The sequence below is a fragment of the Dasypus novemcinctus genome, chromosome 18 (genome assembly GCF_030445035.2).
Source record: "Dasypus novemcinctus isolate mDasNov1 chromosome 18, mDasNov1.1.hap2, whole genome shotgun sequence".
Classification (NCBI taxonomy): Eukaryota; Metazoa; Chordata; class Mammalia; order Cingulata; family Dasypodidae; genus Dasypus; species Dasypus novemcinctus.
The window spans coordinates 67,149,162-67,166,943 of record NC_080690.1 but is presented as its reverse complement, the minus strand read 5'-3'; the positions used below and the strand labels follow the sequence as shown (position 1 = coordinate 67,166,943).

The 17,782-nt window shown below is 45.1% G+C and overlaps 1 long non-coding RNA gene across 4 annotated transcripts; it reads left to right on the top strand.

Moving 5' to 3' along the window:
- Positions 1-3,991: 3,991 nt before the first annotated feature.
- On the top strand, positions 3,992-16,097 carry LOC101436061 (uncharacterized). Of its 4 annotated transcripts, none has more exons than XR_009181629.2 (4): positions 3,992-4,250; positions 4,963-10,334; positions 10,647-10,774; positions 14,193-16,097. It is a non-coding gene; the product is annotated as an uncharacterized lncRNA (long non-coding RNA). The 4 variants fall into 4 exon arrangements; XR_188463.5 differs by having other exon boundaries at positions 4,121-4,250; positions 9,895-10,334; XR_001119032.4 differs by having other exon boundaries at positions 4,122-4,250; positions 10,238-10,334.
- The last annotated feature ends 1,685 nt before the right edge of the window (positions 16,098-17,782 follow it).

Genomic DNA, 17,782 nt, shown 5'->3' with positions numbered 1-17,782 from the left:
TTATATATGCAATATCACCCATATTCGTATTTCACATGAGGTTTCACTATGTTACACAGTCCCATGTTACATTTTTTTTTTTTTTAAGATTTTTATTTATTTATTTATTTAATTCCACTCCCCTCCCCTGGTTGTCTGTTCTTGGTGTCTATTTGCTGCGTCTTGTTTCTTTGTCCACTTCTGTTGTCGTCAGCGGCACGGGAAGTGTGGGCGGCGCCATTCCTGGGCAGGCTGTACTTTCTTTCCCGCTGGGCGGCTCTCCTTAAGGGGCGCACTCCTTGCGCGTGGGGCTCCCCTACGCGGGGGACACCCCTGCGTGGCGCAGCCCTCCTTGAGCGCATCAGCACTGCGCATGGCCAGCTCCACACGGGTCAAGGAGGCCCGGGGTTTGAACCGCGGACCTCCCATATGGTAGACGGACGCCCTAACCACTGGGCCAAAGTCCGTTTCCCCCATGTTACATTTTTTAACTTTCCTTCTAATATGTATGATCTTAGACTTTCCCTTTCAACCACTGTCATACTCATAAAAGCTCTGCTCGTTGTAAACACTATGATGTGATTTCACCATTTCTATTCATTTCCAAACTTTACAAACAACGTTTTTACTAATTCTGCACAAATTAACCCTCAGCTTTCCATTCTCTACCCTCATTCTACTTTCTGGTGATCATATTCTAATTATTAGCTCTATGAATTTACACAATACATTTAGTTCATAATAATGTAATTACACAGTATCTGTCCTTTAGTGTCTGGCTTGCTTCACTCAACACAATGTCCTCCAGGTTCATCCATATTGTCATATGCTTCACGGCTTCATTTCTACTTACAACTGCATAATATTCCATCTTGTGTTTAGACCACAATTTGTTTATCCATTCATCATTTGATGGAAACCTGGGATGTTTCCATCTTTTGCCAATTGGGAATAATGCCACTATGAATATTGGTGTGCAGATGTCCGTGTCACTGTCTCAGTTCTTCTGAGTACATACCTAGTAGTGGTATTACCAGGTCACATGGCAAGTCTGTATTGGACTTCCATAGGAATTGACGAACAGTCCTCCACAGTGAATAAGCATTCCTATCTCTTCACATCCTCTCCAACACTCGTAGTTTTCTGACTTTTTAGTAATGGCTATTCTAATAAGTCTGAAATGATAGTTCATAGTTTTGATTTGCATTTCCCTAATCTCTAGTGATGGTGAACATTTTTTCATGTGTTTTTTCAACATACGTATTTCTTCAGTGGACAATTGTCTTTTCAAGTTTTTTGCCCATTTTTTAAATTGGGTTGTCTTTTTATTGTTGAGTTGTAGTATCTCTTTATATATCATGGATATTAAACCCTTATCAGATACATGATTTCCAAATATTTTCTCCCATTGAGTCGGCTCCTCTTTTATCCTTTTGGCAAAGTCCATTGAGGTGCAAAAGTGTTTAATTTTGAGGAGGTCCCATTTATCCATTTTTTATTTTGTTGCTCGTGCTTTCAGTGTAAGGTTCAAGAAACTACCACCTACTACAAGATCTTGAAGATGTTTTCCTGCATTTTCTTCTAAGTGTTTTTTGGTTGTTGCTTTTATATTTAGGCCCTTGGTCCATTTGGAATTGCTTTGTGTGTAAGGTGTGAGACAGGGGTTCTCTTTTTTTCTTTTGGATAGGGCTATCCAGTTCTCCCAGCACCAATTGTTGAAGGGACTGTTCTGGCTCAGCTGGGAGGGCTTGACCGCCTTGTCAAAAATCACTTGACCGTAGTCATGAGAGTCTATTTCTGAGTTCTCAGTTTGGATCCATTGGTCAATCTGTCTGTCTTTACAAGAGTACCATGTTGTTTTTACCACTGTAGCTAAGTAATATCCTTTGAAGTCAGGAAGTGAGAGTCCTCCAACAGCGTTCTTTTTTTTTTTTTAAGACATTTTTGGCTCTTTGGGGCCCCTTACCCCTCCAAATAAACTTGATAAATGGCCTTTTCATTTCTGCAAAAGAGGCTGTTGGGATTTTTATTGGGATTGTGTTGAATCTGTACATTGGTTTGGGTAAAATTGACATCTTGATGATATTTAGTCTTCCAGTCCATGGGCATGGAATGTCTTTCCGTTTATTTAAGTCTTCTTCAGTTTCTTTTAATGATATTTTGTAGTTTTCTGAATACAGGTCCTTTATGTCCTTGATTAAGTTTATTCCTAAATATTTGATTCTTTTAGTTGCTTTTATAAATGAAATTTTTTTTTCTGATTTCCTCCTAGATTGCTCATCAGTAGTGTATAGAAATGCAATTGATTTTTCCATATTAATCTCCTATCCCACCACTTTGCTGAGCTTATCTATTAGCCTAGTAGCTTTGTTGTGGATTTTTCAGAATTTTCTAGATATAGGATCATATCATCAGCAATAGTGTAAGTTTTACTTCTTCCTGTCCTATTTGGGTGCCTTTTATTTCTTTTCCTTGCCTAATTGCTCTAGCTAGAACTTCTAGCATAATATTGAACAATAGTGGTGACTGTGGGCATCCTTGTCTTGCTCCTGATCTCAGCAGGAAAGCTTTCAGTCTTTCACCATTTAGTACAATGCTAGCTGTAGGTTTTTCATATATGCACTTTACCATATTGAGAAAGCTTCCTTTTATTCCTATCTTTTGGAGGTTTTTTTTAAATCAAGAGAGTATGCTATATCTTGTCAAACATCTTTTCTGCATCAATCGAGAAGATATTGTGATTTTTCTTTAGTTTATTAATGTGGTTTATTACACTAATTGATTTTCTTGTGTTTAGTCACCCTTACATACCTGGGATAAAACCCACTTGATTGTGGTGTATAATTCTTTTAATGTGCTTTTGGATATGGTTTTCAGGTATTTTGTTGAAGATTTTTGCATCCATATTCATTAGAGATATTGGTCTATAATTTTCTTTTTCATATTATCTTTTTAAAATGTATTTATTTATTTATATTTATTCCCTTCCCCCACCCTCAAGGTGGCTCCTTGTCTTTCTGCTCATTCGTTTGCTCATTGTCTGCTCATCTTCCCTGGGAGGCACCAAGAGGTGCAATGCCCAACCGCTTGAGTCACTTCCGCTCCTTGCTGGTTGCATTGTCTGCTCATTGCAGCAGTTGTGGCGTCTGCTCACTGCAGCGGTTGCAGAGTCTGCTGGTTGCGGTGGAATCAAGGGGTCATCAAGGCAATGCTTTCTCCCAGATGAATGGAATCTGGGCTGGCTGCCAGTGATCCTTGGTTCACGGCTCCTCAGTCCGTGGCAGTGCACATGGTATCCTCTCCTGGCCTCTCACATCTCTTCTGGGTCCCGCTGATTCCCAGCTTCTGGCTGTACCCCTGTGGCTGTTCTTACTTTCTGAGACCTTCCCTATAAGTAATAGGATGAAGTAATAGGATGAAGACCCGGCTTGGGTCACCCTTTCTCTGAAGTAATCTCATTGAAATGCTCTGTTGACATGGGTTCATCCCACAGAAATGAATTAAGTTTAAGAATATGTTATTTTTCTGGAGTACAGAGCTCCAAACTACCACAGGAAGGCAGAGGAGAGAGCAGCGCAATTTACCCCAACTCGTCTCTTAGATGAGGCCACTGTATCAAGGCCACGGACACCACATTCTAGTAACCCACTAGAATGAATGCAGATGAATTTGGCTTGAATTTAAGAGTTGGGGCTGTTTACCATCTGTAAAGGTGAACCCAACACTCCCTCTGAAAACTTTGGATTTTCTTAACCTAAACGTTTTCATGGAACTTGAGAATCTGCATCTGAAATTTATCTTGAACAAAATAGGTTCGAACACAAATGGAAAATGTGGTAGTAAAAGAAAGAAAAATATAATCAGAAAATTAACATTTGGGACGTCCAGATAAGAATTGCTAGAATGATTCACTTTTTACTTTCAGATGGGAAAAAAAATCACCATTTCTAGTTGACTCGTCCTTGGAAAAAGCCTAAATTTTTGCCTAAAATTTTTTTGCCATTTTCAACAGAAACCAAGACATCATTAAGCAGCTTGAGTGTGTGCAGGAGGCCGGCAAAGGGCGCCCCGAGCGCAGGCCTGAGGCCCCGCCCCTTCCTCTTGGCGCCCCGCCCACTGGTATTTAACCCCAACCTGTGCTGGGCGCCCTCAGATCCTCTCCTGGGAGAGCAGCGGTGACAGTCACGGAGGGGCTGAGCTCCGCCTGTGCCTGGTGCCCTCACCATCCTGCAGACCTGGAAGTGATCCAGAGGCAAGGACAGGACACTTGGGTAAGTGAATCTCTACCTTGTTTGTTTTTTCCTATATTTGCTCAGTGGACCCAAGATCAAACACGCGCACACACACACACACACACACACCTCTCACTACCCTCCACTTCCTCAGTCTGAGGAGAGGGTCAGGGAAGCGGGATTCCCAGCCCCAGCCGCATCTGAGGAGCCTCCAGGCTCCGCCCATCAAGGGTCTGACTCAAACCAGGCCCCTGCCCCTGCCTCTCACCGCCCTCCCCCAGCAGCTCAGCCGCCAAGGGTCCCAGCTTCACCTCCACGGTCACCCGAATCACCAGCCTCCACACTGCGCTCAGCCGGTCACGCCCGACCAGCCAAGTCACCAGCCTCATCAATCCTGTACCCCATCTTCTTACTTCACCAAAAAATTCGCCTTCAGCCCTCAGGGAGCCTCCGGTGTCCCCCCGTTTCTCTCCGACCATCCCACGATTTCCCCGAGAGTCACCCCTTCACACACAGGAAACCCCCAGCAACTCAGCCCTCCCCAGGTTCCCCACGGCTCCCATCTCGTCCCCTCCAAGCCTTCAGAGGATCCTCAGTTTCCCCAGCTACGCTCCAGCCATTCCCCGATGTGGTTGAGAAGAGCCACGTCAGTTAAGGGACCTTTGGATTAGATGACTCGGTTAGATTGATAGAGGGCCTTTGCACGACCTACCTCGATGAGGCCTGACCCAGGCTGGCTCTCTACAAGCAGAGAACTGAAATCGGAGGCGCGCAGAAAGCAAGACAGGCTGTTTTCATCCCACCCTCTGAGCAAGGACTCCAGGATCACCTGCAGCCACAGAGACAAAGAGGCTGAGCCAGCGGCTGGAGGCTGGAATCTGCAGAGCAGCCGGAGGCTCTTTGGAGAAGGAGAAGCCAGCCAGGTGCCTGAGGGCCGGCAGCCAAGCTCAGGGAGAAAGCGGCCTGGGGGCGAAGGCAGGGACCCGGAGGGAGAGCTGCCATCTTGCCTCGCCTCGTGGCAGGAGCCCAGGATCTGCCAGCAGCCGATCCTGGGACGGCGTCTCTGATGATGCCTGGACTTGGCCATTTTCACACTCCTCGAAACCGTAAGCTCTTACTCTGCTAAATTCCCTTTGTAAAAGTCAACCCATTTCTGGAGTTTGCACCGGCAGCCTTAGCAAACTAAAGCAGCGCTGCACGGCGGCTGCAAGTACAGGCCTGGCTACCCGCCCTGCTCCCTGGTGTCACATTGATGACACGTGGCAATGACAGCAAGGCCTCAGATGGGAGGTCAGGCCAGGTGTGGGGAGGAGGCCAGAAACGACCTTGAGGGAGGCATTTGGTTGTTAGGACTTGCAGAGACTTTTGCATGTGTTTGTTGTTGTGTCACGGAGGCGGGTGTCACAGCCTGTGGTGGGAGCCAGCGGGGTCACTTGTGGGCTTATGGCCACTGGGAGCAGGATCTGTGACGGGCCGGAGGGGTCAGCGTGGGCCAGGTTACATGATAAAGTGGTTATAAAGTAGAATATGGCGATGAGCAGAGCTAGGTTTTTAAAACTTAGTTCTAACTCTGCATACTACGTATGTGTCTGTAGGAAATATTTCGGAAGGAAAGATCTCAAAAAATGTTCAAAGACCTTTTAAGTTGTGGAACCATATGAGATTTCCCCCCCCCCCAGTTTCCTATCCTCATATTTATACTTTGGTACAGTAGATGATTTTCTAATTAAAACATTTCAAAAACAGTCTTAACTTTTCACAGAAACATGGGTTGCGAACAAACTTTAGAAATGCTACATCACGTAGAGATTCAGGCCTGTGTCTGTTGTAGGTTAGTTATAGAGGTTTCTCCCTCACTGTCATTTGATTTTCTCTTCCTCTAATGATGGTGTTTTTCCCAATTTCTGTTCACAACTGTTTGCTTATTTTTATGCTTCCTCTTATTGTTTAATTTTAATATTTGAATTTTTATCCTTCATTTCCTTTCGTATTAGCATAAGTGAATTCCATGATTTTATGTAATATCTATAATAAGTACATTCTGTAAATCTAAACATCACATACGTTTTAAAAATGCAAAGCAAAGCTTCTCCCCATGCTCAGCCCTTCTGCTCCCCCTCAGGGCACACAGTATCTGCAGCTGCTCAAGCCCCTTCTGGAGGTTTCTGTGCATCTCTGAAGGGCCAGGGCTATCCCTGCATGCGGGGAGGCGGCAGGTGTGGGGAGCAGGAGGTCAGCAGTGGGTGCCCAGCCCTGGTCCGGCCACAGCCACGGCCACTGCCTGTGCAGCTTTGGCCTTGGGCGAGCGAGGAGTCCCCGCCGAGCCTCGGTTTCCTCCCCTGTAAAAAGCTGATGAAAACCAGGTAAGATGAGTGAATTCTTGTAAAGGATGTCGAACAGGGCCTGCAATATTTTAAACATTGTGGAAAAATAAATGTTTTCTTGTTGTTTTAACATACACACATAAATACTTTTCCCTATTTTGCATTTTTAAAGTAACAGTTGGGATAAATTTCATTGTGAGGCTCCTTAGGTTCATCTCGCTCTTTCTGTGGCTGAGTGTTACTTCCAAACTGTGCGCGCACTTGAACCCAACTATTTAAAATTTGTGTGGGCCTGCTGATTCACTGTGTGCGCTGTCTAACTCCGAGGTATTAGGATGACAGTGCCCGTTAATAATGCCCATGCGACTTTGGGTTTTTTCCTCTCCTAGTTTTTAAATTAAATTATATTACTTTTGTTGTTGAGACAAAAGTCACGTGATATAAAATGTACTATTTAACCACTTTACCAGGTACGATCCAGTTTTATTAAAGTATATTTAAGTTGTTATGCAACCGTCACCTCTATCCAATTTCAGAAAATTTCTGTCTCCTTAGAAAGAAGCCCCATACCTTTTAGAAGCCTCTCCACTTCTTACCAGCCTCTACTCCAAGGATCTACTTTCTGTCTCTATGCATTTGCCCTTCTGGACATTACAAGTGTTCTTAGCCTTCAGCATAATATTTTCAAGGTCCAGTCATATTACAGCATGTAATGTTACTTCATTTCCCTCGATTGTATGCTATGCCACATTGTTTCTCCATTCACCGGCTGATAGACTTTTGAGTTGCTCCTGCCTTGGGGCTACCATGAATAATGCTGCTGTGACTAGCCCTGTGCTCGTGGAAGGAAGCGGGATCCCACTGTGGTTCTGGTGGGTAGGAGTGGGATCCCACTGTGGTTCTGGTGGGGTAGGAGTGGAATCTTACGATGGTTCTGGTGGACAGGAAGTGGGATCCCATCGTGGTTTTGATTTGCATTTCCCTTGTGTCCAAAGATGTTGAGCATGTATTCCTGGCTCACTGGACTTGTGTTTATCTTCTTTGGACAAGTGACTATATTCTTTGCCCTTTTAAAATTGGGCGATTGTCTTTTTATTCTTTTTTTTTTTTTTATTGACTTTGTAATAATATTACATCAAAAATATATATGTGAGGTCCCATTCAACCCCGCTACCCCACCCCCCCTCTCCCCCCCCAACAACACTCGTTCCCATCATCATGACACATCCATTGGATTTGGTAAGTACATCTTTGGGCACCTCTGCACCTCATAGTCAATGGTCCACATCATGGCCCATACTCTCCTCCATTCCATCCAGTGGGCCCTGTGAGGATTTACAATGTCCGGTGATTGCCTCTGAAGCACCATCCAGGGCAGCTCCATGTCCCAAAGACACCTCCACCTCTCATCTCTTCCTGCCTTTCCCCATACCCATCGTCCACCATGTCCACTTTTCTCAATCCAATACCACCTCTTCTATGTGGACATTGGATTGGTTGTGTCCATTGCACCTCTATGTCAAGAGGAGGCTCAAATTCCACATGGATGCTGGATGCACTCCTCCCATTTTCAGTTGTAATCACTCTAGGCTTCATGGTGTGGTGATTGTCCTTCTTCAACTCCATCTTAGCTGAGTGTGGTAAGTCCAATAAATCAGATTGTAGGTGCTGGAGTCTGTTGAGGCTCAGGACCTGGCTATCACATTGTCAGTCCAGAGATTCAAATCCCCTAAATATATCTTAAATCCCAACGTTAACTGCACCTCCAGCACATTAGCATGAAAGTCTTATGAAGGGAGATCCCATCTGAGTCCAGATTCATCACACATAAACACCATTTCCAAAGAGGGGCCATCTGCCCTGGTAGTTAACCCCATCGGCCATGGCCATAACTCTCATGGGTCTCTTTAGCCTTCTGTCTTTTTATTCTTGAGTTGTAAGTGTTCATATAATATTCTGGGTAGAAATCCTTCATCAGCTAAATGCTAATATTTTCTCCCGTTCGGTAAAACATCTTCATTTTTTTGGTGACATCCTTCAAAGCATAAACTTATAAATTTTTCTGAAATGTATCGATATTTCAAATGGTTTTTTTTTGTTTTTTCCCCTTGATCTTTTGGTGTCATCAAAAGAAGCAATACCTGTCTCTAAATCATAAAAATTTACTTCTCTGTTTTCTCTAAGAGCTTCTTATTTAATCTCTTGCACTTGGTTCTGCATTCCACTTTGAATTTGTTTTTAATATGGTGTGAGGTCTGAGACTAACTTTGTTATTTTTCATGCAATGTGCATTAGTTCCTGCGCCATTTGGGGGAAGGCTATGCTTTCCCCCAAGAAATGTCTTGGCACTCTCATCAAATCGTCGACTGTGGACTTGGGGTTTATGTCTGGACTCTCAATTCTGTTCCACTGACGGCTGTGCCTGTCCTTAGGCACGTGCCGCATGTCCCCCACCAGAGCTGCTCACTGAGTTTGAAGTTGGCAAGTGTGAGTTTGCCAGCTTTGTTCTTCTTCAAGATTGTGTAGGCTGCTCGGTGTCCAGTCTATTGTTTATGAATTTTACGATTCGATGTCAAATTCTGCCTAAAGGGTAGCTGCGTTTTGATAGTAATTCTTTGGATCTACAGATGAATTTGCATGTATGTTTACCTCTTCACAACATTAAAACTTCTGATCCATGAATGTGAGATACCTTTCTGTTTACTTAGGCCTTCTGGAAGAATAGCTTTCTTTTATTACAAAAGGTCTCATGATATTATCCAAATAATTATTCTTGTTTTAAGAATAAAATTAGGGAAGCGGATTTGGCTCAACTGATAGAGCATCTGCCTAGCTCATGGGAGATCCAGGGTTCAAACCCAGGGCCTCCTGACCCCTGTGGTGAGCTGGCCCACTTGCAGTGCTGATGCACCCAAAGAGTGCTATGCCACGCAGGGGTGTCCCCCACATAGGGGAGCCCCACATGCAAGGAGTGCACCCCGCAAGGAGAGCCTCCCTGTGCGAAAAAAGTGCAGCCTGCCCAGGAGTGGGGCCACACACAAAGAGAGCTGATGCAGTGAGATGAAGCAACAAAAAGAAATACAGATTCTGGGTGCCGCTGACAAGAATACAAGTGGACACAGAAGAGCACACAGCAAATGGACACAGAGAGCAGACAACTGGGGGGGGGAGCGCAAAGAAGGGGAGAGAAATAAATAAAAAATAAATCTTAAAAAAATAATAAAATTAACTTTCTGGTTTATTTTTGTATCATTTGCAAAATAATTGTTACCATTATAAAAATATTTCACAAAATATTATTTAAGTGAGTGTATTTGAATAGTTAACAATTCATGAGTCAGACAGCTTCCATCCCACAGGTGGAAAGGTGCTCCAGGAGAAGGTCCAGTCCACACGGCCTCAGGGACCAGCGCCGGGGCCCCTGCCCACGACTCCCGCATCGGGGAAGGGGGCGGGAGAGTCCAGCCGACGGGGTGACGCTGCTCTGGCTTCCCGAGAGCCCCTGAGCCTGGGCTGCTCGAGGGAAGACGCAGAGTCCCCACGGCTGAGGACACGGCGGCCCAGGGGGCCCTGAGCCCATCCTCCCTGAGCTCGAGGTCCCCGAGGGGCTGACCCGGTCCCGGCAGGGGCGGCCCAGGGGCAGGCGGGAGGGGACGGAGGACAGGAGTTTGGGGGTTTTCATGGGGTTCCTGGCACCTGCAGACCCTGGATGAGCCCCTCCCCAGGAATTCAACGTGGAGAAACCTCACCCCAAAAAACCATGCAGGGAACAGCAACAGGCCTCCCCAAGGGGGCCCAGGTGAGTTCTGGAGCGTGGGGAGCCTGGGGGGGCTGGGGGGTTCGGGCCTGGTCCTCCCTCTGCAGAGGTGCAGACTGTTTGGGAAACTGGCTTACCTATTTGTTGCTTCCTGTTATTGTAGATGTTGCAAAGTTGTTTCCTGTAGCAAACAGCTGCTTGTTAGCTTTCAAATAAATGCGATGTGGAAACTAGGGTTGAGGCTCTCAGTTTCAAAAGCCGTGAAGTCCCCTGGTCCCATCTTTGTTTCCTCTCTTGTGTCTTTCTTTCTGTCTGTTTATTTCTTCAGCTCTGCGTCTCCTTCCCTTTATGCAGACCTATTGCTGAGCTGGTACTAGCAACTGGCGCCTGAACAGGGACCCGAAGGGGAGAAGAGCTTCAAGGTAAAAGGTGTTGTCACGGCGCAGAGCCCCAGGTGGTTTAGAAGGCCTTCCAAGTCCTCGGTGAGTGAGGGCACTCTCGGGTGTTCTAGCAGGGTTACGATGGGAAATGGAGACCGTTCAACAAAATATCGCCCGTATGTCTGTCTCAAACAGCTCCTCAAGGCAGGAGGAGCCGAGGCCAGCGAGTCTCATATTTTAGAACTCTTAGAGAGTATAAAAAAATATTTTTTTAAAGATTTATTTTTTATTTATTTCTCTCGCCTTCCCTGCCTCCTCCCCTCCAAGTTGTCTGCTCTCTGTGTCCATTCGCTGTGTGTTCTTCTGTGTCCACTTGTATTCTTGTCAGCAGCACCTGGAATCTGTGTCTCTTTTTGTTGCGTCATCGCACCACGTCAGCTCTCCGTGTGTGCGGCACAATTCCTGGGCAGGCTGCACTTTTCTCGTGCTGGGCAGCTCTCCTTACAGGGTACACTCCTTGTGCATGGGGCTTCCCTACACGGGGGACACCCCTGCGTGGCATGGCCCTTCTTGTGCGCACCAGCGCTGCGCATGGGCCAGCTCATCACATGGGTCAGGAGGCCCTGGGTTTGAACCTTGGACCTCCCATGTGGTAGGTGGATGCCCTATCCATTGGGCCCAGTCTGCTTCCCATAGAAAAATATTGCTCATAGTTCCTAGCAATAGGAAACTTAGAATTAGGAGATTAGGAAAGAGTAGGAAAAATAATTAAAAATTTTACATGTACTCCCTGTTACTATATGACCCACTTGGATTATTACTAAATCTGTTTTGATACTAAATCTAAAGTTTTGCCTTCAGCTCCTTCATTAACTGACTTTACAAAGTCACTTTCCCCCCCTACTGACACCTCCTCCCCCTCCTATGGCTGGAGATGGTCAACCAAAGTTGTCAGCTTTACAAGAGGACATCTTGCAGAATAGAACGGAGGGAAATCAGGTTGAGCCACTTGTGCAAGGAAAGGCTAACTCACAAATACAATGTCCCATACAGGCAAAAGTGCTAAATAAGGCCCTCGTTAGTGAAATCATGCTTGTAAGAAAACTCTCTGTTAAAGTGTTGACTAAGATAATGAAAATATTCTTTTTTTTTAAAGATTTATTTACTTATTTATTTCTCTCCCCTCTCCTCCCATTGTCTGTTCTCTGTGTCTATTTGCTGCGTCTTCTTTGTCCGCTTCTGTTGTTGTCAGCAGCATGGGAATCTCTGTTTCTTTTTGTTGCGTCATCTTGCTGTGTCAGCTCTCCGTGTGTGCGGCACCATTCCTGGGCAGGCTGCACTTTCTTTCGTGCTGGACAGCTCTCCTTACGGGGCACACTCCTTGCACATGGGGCTCCCCTACACAGGGGACACCCCTGCGTGGCATGGCACTCCCTGCACGCATCAGCACTGCGCATGGGCCAGCTGCACACGGGTCAAGGAGGCCCGGGGCTTGAACCGTGGACCTCCCATGTGGTAGATGGACACCCTAACCACTGGGCCAAGTCCACCACCTAAGATAAGGAAAATATTCTGGCAGCAACTGTGCAAACCCCTTGCTGCCTAAATGATAATGTGGCTGTGGACTAGTGGGAGGTTAACAGAATTAAACCTCTGGAAGAGGAGGAAAACATGGTATCATTGGTGTTCTCTTTTGTTTCCATGCTGATTCTGAAATTGGGCTTATTTAACCAAATTAATAAAATTAATACAAAATTTTTATCAAGGTGTCGAAAGAAATTTTCAGTGTTGAATCAATAGCTTACTCCTGAACTTCAAGTCTCAGTGTAGTCTTAAAAAGTAGTAATCTAAAACCTGTGTATTGTCTGTCTACACTGCTAAATAAGAACTTAACTGCATTTATGCTGCTCAAGTTATCCTAACTGGTTGCTCATTACTAATAAAAGTGTTTCCAAGAACAAGCTTGCATGTTGCAGGCAACATAGGTTCCAGAAGGGATCTTAAAAGCAGTAAAATTAAAATCTAAGATGTGAAATGATGGAGGGCTTGGAATCAGCTATACCAAAAGAGTAAGAATTTGGGTCAAATTAGTAAGCTTTATATTTCTATTGATGTAATTGTTTTGTGTTTATCTGTTCAATATCAGTGTATGTGTAGTAATTGTTTCAGTGTGTGTTGTAATGGTTTTTGTGACTGTTCATTGTCAGCATATATTTTGATACCTCTGGGTGGTGATATAAATTAATGAATAAAAATTTCTAAAAGAACTCTATTCAAATGGCCAAAAATTAAATAAGTGCTTATATTAATACATAATTTTCAATGTTAATAAGATCTCTATGATGATAAAAATTATAAGCCTTGATTAATGAAATTACTATATGAATACATAATTTTAAATGTTAATAAGATCTCTACAATAATAATAATTGTAGGTCTTGATTAACAAAATTACTATAAGTCTCTTCATAAAGAGTAGTTCTTGCCCAAATTGAAATGAATAGTTTATTTTTCTTCACAGGATAAAATGAAGGATGTAAAACTTAAATAAATATTTGAAGAGGTAAAAAGTTTGAGGGAGTGCTGACTGAAATTTGATAAGTCTGTTCAAAAAAATTTTTTAATTAAAAAAATAAAGTAAAAGTATGTTTTGTCCTAAAAGAAGATGGCTAGTTTTCATAAAATCAAAATGGAAATATGCAGGACAAAACTTGAATGCATGTGGCAAGTTGTAAAAGGTATTGTGGTAACTTTAAGTAAGGGAATTTGTTCTGTAAATGTGAAAATCGTCTTAAAATACTATAATTATAGTCTATATGGTTATAAATAATAATAAGTTTGTGGAAGCATTGTTTGAATTGAGGTGTTTAAATGGCTAATTCCAGGAAGTCATTATTGAACAAAAACTGACTTGATAATAATAATGAAAGGTAATTTTATAACAGAAAAACTTGTTGGCAGCCAACCTCCCCTGCCAAGTTGTTTCTAAAAGTGTTTCTAATATTGTATGCTACTAGGTATTTGAAATAAAGAAAAGTTATATTTGCATATAACCAAACTGAATTATTATTTTAACAAGTTTGTTTAGTGTTAATGATAATTCTGTGTTGTAAGAGGTTTGATTGGAGACAGTTTCCAAAACCATTTGGTAACTTATGTATGTAGGATGTATAGAGTGTGTTTTTATTATTAAAGAAACAGAAAATAATCGTGTCCTAAAATAGAATGTTTGGTTAATAAGAAAGAGTAGGGTGTAGGATGAAATCTGAATAGTGCAGAAAGTGCAGAAGGTTTGTGGAAAAGGAAATTTTTTGGTAAGATTTGATGGGTCTATCTATAAAGTTTTAAAAGCTTTAGTATCAATTAGTATGTGTTACAGAAACTACCTCTTATCATAAATTAAAGGTATAACACCATTATAGTATGCAGCAGTCCCAAATATTGCTAGTTTGTTGCAAGAAATGAATATCCAGCTGTGTCACTATCACTTTTTTTTAAAACTTGCTAAACCTTTCTTTAGTATTTCCTTACACATGTCAAGCCAGACTGCATTCTCCTACCTATAGAAAAGTCAAGAGTGGACTTCTGAGTGCTTCCCCAAGGCTGTGTGCACAGCCCAACCATCTGCCCTGGCCTGGTGGCAAAGAATCTGGCTGCATAGAAGAAACCTGTGGCAGGGACCCTACAAAAAAACATCAGAGACAATGGTATTTTAAGGGCCTGGAATAGGCAAACAATTGGGACAGGCTGCAAGGTCCCTGCTGCTCTACCAAATTCTTAAATGTTCTTTGATTGGGTAAGACAAAATTATACCCTCTGCTGTAACTGATAAAGTACAATATTTTCTCATGGTAATAGAATTTGTAATATTGTTGGAATAATGAAAATTTTTTAGCCCTCACTGAGATGTGTTAATTAGGAAAGGGCATTCATGGGAGTAGGAGGACCTCCAGCAGGCTACTTAAAAAATAAAAAAAGAGGGAGAAAGTGGATATTGATTTAGCCTGTGAATTGGATATGGCCAGCACCAGTATTGGCTTTAGGTAGGGTTTGTGGCAAAGGCAACATTCTAATTGAGTACCGCTCAGGTTTTAGTCACAATTGTGGGAAAAGACATTAAGTACAATATAAAAAAAGCAATTGTGTGCCTCATAGGAAGCCCTGCTGAAAGTGAAAGGCTTAATCCATTAGTGTCTGGTTACTCCGAAGACTGCCATCCCTATCCAGGGGTGGATTGCAAATACTAAAAGCAAGACAAAAACGATGGACTGTTGTGAGTCACCCTCTATGGGGGACAGATCTATGGAAGAACATCTGGGACACCTGCCAGCAGGGACAGGTAACTGTCTGTCATGTCCCTGCCCACTCCTCTAACATCCTTCTCAGGACTGTTGAGGCAGATGCCTCATGAAGATCCAGAGCCATACAATGAGACCTGAGAAGAAGCAGAGTGGCTCCACCAGAAAGGCGAACGTTGTGAGTACCAGACCTTGCGGTGCCTAGCCCAGTGGTTCCAGCTTCCTCTTGTACACCAGCAATTTGTGGACATCACCCATGAGCCTCCTCCTTGCTCACTTCAATGACTGTGACATCAGTCCCCTCCTGCTCTTAGGAAGGGCAAGATATGCTTTCACTGCTACAAACACTGCATCAGGACTCTTATAACAAGCCAGCTATTGTTTTCTGTCTGGAAAGTGAGTCCTCACAGTGATGGGCTAAGCTAATTCAACACTGAGTTGTGGCCTCAGGTCTAGTGAAGCTGCTAAGAGCAGGACCAATGAAGGCATTGAAATTATGTGATAAACTTCCAGCTGTCCCACAGCCCAAAATGGGGAAGTAATAATTTGTCATTGCCTATACCTCAAACTATACAAATTGGGGAAAATGAGGTCATTTTTTATCAAGTGCTGGCCTATATAGCCTCACTGGTAGGAAATCTTAAGCCCATGAGAAATAAATCATCTGCTAGTTGAAAGTTTATATAAATCTGCTGTAGTTATGGATTATGTATAAAGTGCTGTTCTCTGATTTGACATTGTTACTTAAACGATAAGCACACAATGGGCCCTTCAGGGTATGAGGCAGTAAGAAACCACCTAATCTGCTTTTGTTGCTTTATAAAAACAAAAAGGAGGAAATGTTGTAGGAAACTGGCTTACCTATTTGTTGCTTCCTGTTATTGTAGATGATGTTGCAATTGCTTCCTATTATTGTAAATGTTACCTTATTGTAGATGTTGCAGTTGCTTCCTATTATTGTAAATGTTGCAGTTGCTTCCTGCTATTGTAAAAGGTGTTGCAAGTTGCTTCCTGCTATTGTGGAAGATGTTGCAAGTTGTTTCCTGTAGCAAACAGCTGCTCGTTAGCTTACAAATAAAAGCCACGTGGAAACTAGAGTTGAAGCTCTCAGTTTCAAAAGCTGTGAAGTCCTCTGGTCCCATCTTTGTTTCCTCTCTTGTGTCTTTCTTTCTGTCCTTCTATTTCTTCAGTTCTGCGTTGCCTTCCCTTCGTGCAGACCTATTGCTGACCTGGTCTCAGCAGCAGACCCCTTCCCTGCCCTGGCTGTGTCCAGTCCTGACCTCAGCGCTCTTTTTGGCAGAGACTCCTGGGGTTCCTGCCCACTGCCAGCCTCCCTGGAAACACCTGGAGAGAGGACACCAGTGTGAACCTATTTGGGGGAAGACATGCCAGGGCAGCTTGAGTCAGCAGCATTTAGTAAGCCTGGAGCTCAGCCAGTGCCTAAGCCTTTTCCGTTCCCCTATCACTTAATGCTGGATAGCAAGGTCCAGTGGGAAAATAGATGTGGCTCACATATGTCATGAGAGATAGCCTCATTGACAAAATTGGATGGGGTGATGTGCAGTGCACAGCAGCCCGTTTTCAATCTTTCCATTTAAATACAATAACATTCATACTGAGCAGATCTGTTGGTTTCATGACCTTGGAGAAGGTCGGGATCCGACTTGGCCAGCACTGCTCACCCCTGCAGCGGCCAGGAGGGGAGGCGGGCGGGGCAGGGGGCAGAGGAGCTGCGGTGCCTGCAGCCCCCCTCGACCCCTGGGGGAGGCGGACGCGGGCTCTGGGCGCGGGGGGGCCCTCCCACACCCGTCTCCTCCAGGCGCAGCACCCCCTCCTTTGCCTTCCTCACAGCACGTGGCGTGGGCTCCCCGAGCTTGGGATGTCCCAGACGGCAGACAGAAGGGTGGCTCTGACCCTCCACCGCACACATCAGCGACGGGCGCGTGTCACCCGCTTCTCCTACCGTTCCCCGGCTTCTGCACGTGAACCCCGAGCGCCCCACAGAGCGCCCCGTGTTCCCCCCGTTTCCCCGCTCGGGTTCCCACAACCCGCACAGCACCCTCCATGGCACCCCGCACCCTCCACCCGTTCCCAGTTCCCAGAGTTCTCCGAGGCTCGCCCCATCACGAAAAGGACACCCGCAGCAGCTCAGCGCTCCCCAGGCCCCTCCGCGCCGTCTCCCGCTCGTCCCCCCAGCCTTGGGGAGTCTCTGGTGTCCCCCAGCTACTCTCCAGCCGTCCAGGTGTAGGCGAGACGAGCCACGTCACCGCCGGGAAGCCCCTGGCTCATCTCAGAGCTCCTGTCCGCTCACCAGTGGCTCCTAGACGTCCCCGCGTGTCCCCTGAGCTCCTCCACGCCCCCTGGGAGCCGCGCAGGCTCTCACGGCCACGCTCCACTCTCCACCAGTCGTGGGCTCGCACCTGGCCGGTGCCATGCGCCTACGTGTCCGTTTTTCCATGTTCCTGGTCAAGGTCACATCCACCAGCAGAGGAGACCCTCCTGCATGCCGTTGTCCCCCACCTTTGTCCTTGGACTTGTCACTGTCCCACACTTGCCCTCAGAAGACACTTCCGACTGCCAACTTCACCACCTGGCCAGTGTCACCACCCAGTTTAGCAGCGCGCCCTCCCCGCAGACGCCGTGGCCTCCTTCAGGAGCGTGCCAGCGCCACCCATGCTGCCTGCGTCCCTGCGGTGACACTGCCAGCGACAGTGTCAGTGACGCCACGTTGTGCCTGTGCCGCTGCTGGCCTAATTCACAGGCACACTTTTTACTAACATGTTCCCAAGAAGTATCTTCTACTCCAGAATCC